Source organism: Arachis ipaensis, chromosome B4 (assembly GCF_059453495.1).
Source record: "Arachis ipaensis isolate K30076 ecotype BB chromosome B4, ASM5945349v1, whole genome shotgun sequence".
Classification (NCBI taxonomy): Eukaryota; Viridiplantae; Streptophyta; class Magnoliopsida; order Fabales; family Fabaceae; genus Arachis; species Arachis ipaensis.
Window position 1 is genome coordinate 14,708,004 of NC_142439.1, and position 4,282 is coordinate 14,712,285.

Below are 4,282 nucleotides of genomic sequence, written 5' to 3' on the forward strand. Positions count from 1 at the left end.
GTAATAGTAGATTATCTTTGAAATACTTATTAACAAAAGTAAATTATTTTTAGTAAAATAGACCTAAAACTTGGCTCAAAAATTTAGTTATGGGGTTTAGGGTAGTGTATTGACTGGGAATGGGTGAACCTAGTGTATTTATGTATGGATGGAGGTGTCAGGTAGAAGGGTAACACGCAGGGGACGTGTTGCACCACGGGGGACGTGTTGGACACGTGGCAGCATCCTGGCCAACACGTGGAGGCGTGTTAGACACGTGGCAACATATTAGCCAACATGTGGGAGCGTGTTGAATGAATTCCACAATACTGTAATACACTTTAAATATCAATATTAAACCAAAATACCATTTCTATTTCCATATTAAAAATAATTTCTGCTAAAACTTCATGTTTATTAATTACACTTTCATCAGATTTTCAGTTCTTTTATAGTAGATTTTCTTTGGATCTCATTCTCACGTAATACTCCACTTTAGAATGGAGAATCAAAGGGATTCACTTTTTTCTCCATTTAAATTTCTTTTTTGTTTCTCACACAACCTTTTTAAGGGTAAAAAATAGCTTTCACTTTCTATTTTTCTATATCCTTCTTTTCTTTTCATGTGCACTTTTACAACTTACCTATAGATATATACTACATATATAAAAAGAAAAGAAGTAAAAGATAACCATCAATATAAAGCAATGAAGAACCTTAATGTTTCAGTTACCTGAGACAAAGATTTCTCATCTTCATCACCACCACCCTTACTTATACCTAAATTTACAAACACAATTATAAGATAAAACAAAATGGTTACGCAATCTATTCTTTAATCTATAGATATGTTCTACTTAAAGCTATCATCACTCACCTTTATTTTATAATGTAGTTAGTGACTTAGTGTAGTAGCGCAGTCATAAAGCGAAAAACTAAGGTACTTATTTCATTTAACTACTATGCAATTGCTTTGAGACACCGTTGTATGCCATAAGCAATAAGCATACACCAATAATAATAATTTGATGCTTTGGTTTGTGGTGCGGTATATTCCTACTTGATTATCATTACGTTTCCAAGAGTAGTTGGTGCTTTCAGTTTGCTTTGACACTTTGCTTAATGATCAACCACTTTAATTTCCAGATTAATTTCTGTTAATTTCGGATTAGTTAGTAGTAGTATATACACAGTACATTGGTGTGGATAATCATTTAATATATAGTAGTAGTAATATACATTATCAACGAGCCTTGCATAGGCAGTGAGATTTGATTTCACCCTTGTAAGGTGAAAAGTGAAAACTCGAGTGAAGTCGACTTTACGTGAAGTGAAGTTGATATCTGACAGCTGTTGGATGAAAATTTAGTCAAATTAGTCAAATCATCTAACGGCTCTTAGGTATCAACTTCACCTGACTTTCCACCCACTTATAAAGTATGCATGAGTCTACCCTTTTACAAATATCATATTTACAAATCATGAATCATATATTATTTTATAATAATGCTCTACAATCAAGTTAATTACTTAACTAAGTTGGTATAATCTAATTGACATTTACGTGCCACTAAATAGACTACTATATGTAACTATCTTTTGACGGTTTTTTTTTCTACGATTTTTTTTTTAATTTCTCTGCTTTTTTCTTTTTTTTGAATGAGTTAATGTTTTAAGTACGTGATCTTTTAAAAATTTGTGCTGATTATCACAATTTTTGTATGAGAAAGTCTAGGGAGCCAGCAATTTTTGTATTTTGTGATCAACATTTAACCATCAAAAGAAAAGTGAGTGATTTTCCACCATTGGATGTAATCTCATACCATTAAAAACATTATTAATGGCCAATTGATAATTACAAAACACAAAAATTACTGGCCCTAACACTCCTCTTCTTGTATTGTGCTCCAAAGATTTTGTACTCAATAATTTCTAAGATGATGATGCTTATAATAAAATTTGATTAAACTTGGTAATAAAATGCTTGGCGTGTAGTATATCTGTAAATAAATAATTTGATGAAAAGACGGATAATTTGATAATAAGTTTGTAAAACGATGATCGAATAATTGGTATAAATGAAACTATGAAAGCCATTATTTTGATACTTGAAAGGATGTTTGCTAATTTGTGAGGTTTCTTTCTTGTTAATCAAACATATTATATTATTTTAGCATGAACGAAATAGGAATAAAATTTCTTTATCAGCAGTATTGCAAGTTGCAACACGGCAAGAGCCCTGAAATGTCCTTTTCCTTTACAGCAGTGTAATTAGAAATATCATGGAAAAGCAATTTATGAAACCCCAAAAGAGAATAACACATAGCCTCAGAAAGACAATGGGGAATTTACCATTGGTCCATTCTTAGATAACTAGTCGAGAGTATCTATCTTTGTCAGAACAAACATTTTAGGGAGAAGCGCATGAACCAACAAACTAGAGGACAAACACAAATTAAGGGGGAATAATAATATTTTTATTATTACTATTTTTTTTTTTTGTTAATTTCTTATTCACTTTTCCCTTTCATGAATCTGATTTTGCTGTGATAGTAACATTTGTGTTCGGAGCTGGATACACCACATTCATTAGGCTAAAGGCCAAATTGACCATTGTCTTTTTTAATTTTTATTTTGAAAATGGTCCTTCTTTAATTTTAATATACTTATATATATAGTAATATGTGATATATGGACAGATCCAATACAACCAAGACCACCTATTTTAGTTATTTAATTATTAAGTCTTTATCAAAATCCCATTTGATCCTCCTTCTTTTGTATGTATTTTAGAGTTTGGCATATATAATCCTCAAATTGGGTCATCTTTCATGATATTTTTTCTTAAAAAATTTAAAGAGAAACTCAATTTCCACATAGATCTAATTGGATTAAATCAAGTGGTCTATGCTCTTATTCTTTCTAAATAAAATAACCAGCTTGATTTTTTTTAATAAAAAGAGACTTTTTGCTAAATGAATTAGTCGTCCTACCATAATAAGTAACATAGAAATTTCTAATTTGATCAAAATTATCTCCTAGTTCCTATATACGATAAATGTAAACTGATAGGAGATATATCAAGGAGTATATTGAAATTGCTATATATAAAATTCTCTCTTCTAAAAATTTACGAGGCTTGTTACACATACAAGTCTTTTTGGCTTATAAGTCTTACAAGTTGGCACAAGCCCAACAAAAAACACGCATTACACTCCCACATTCAAGAGTAAATAAATGCACGTTATTCAACCACTTTCTGTTTCCAAAGCGCGCTACTCACCATGCATTATAAACGACTCTTCTTCTTCTTCCTCCATGAAAACGAGTTTCTTGCCAAATTTGAAGATAATAGAATTTCAGAAATACACCCAAAGGATTACAGAAATACACTCAAACGATTACAGGAATTCACCCAAACGATTATAGAAATACACCCAAAGGATTACAGAAATACACCCAAAGGATTACAAAAACTACACCCAAAGAATTTAAGAAATACACCCAAAATTCGTTGAAGTACACCTTATGCATAATTTAGAACTCTTTCTCTTTCTCCTCCTCATCTTCTGCTGCTTCTTCTTCTTCAAAAACGATTTCAAAGCTTGATGTCAAAAAACAATGAAAATCGAGAATAACGAAGAAAGAAAACAAAGAGAAAAGCACGTAAATGAAGAAGGAGAAAGAGAAGGCAAGAAATGAAAGAAAAGAGGAAGGAGAATGTGCAGCAAGAAGAAGAAGAAGGTGCAGTGAAAACATGCAGTAACGGTTGAAGAAGGAGAAAGAGATCAGAAGACAAGAAACGAAAGAAAAGAAGAAGAAGAAGAGGAGGAAGAGGAAGAAGAACGTGCAGCAAGAAGAAGAAGAAGATGCAGTGAAAACATGCAGTAATGGTTGAAGAAGGAGAAAGAGAAGCAAGAAACGAAAGAAAAGAAGAAGAAGAAGAGGAAGAGGAAGAAGAACGTGCGCAAGAAGAAGAAGAAGGGACACTTATAAAGACTTGTATAAAAAAACGCTTGTATGTGAAGAATTTCTCAAAATTTAAATAATGATATGGAAATACATAAATACTAAATAGTTATAAATAAAATCCTAAACATTTCTTCACAAAATTTCTGTTGATTTGAATTATGAATAATACAACAATTTATAAAAATAATGATCAAATTTTAGATTTTTTTATCATAATTTTATAAAAGTAGTTTTAACATTATATCATAAATTATCTCTTCTAAAAATTTAATAAATAATTATATATTTAACAGGTCACTAGATGCATTGAAAAAATTGAAATAAATGTTTA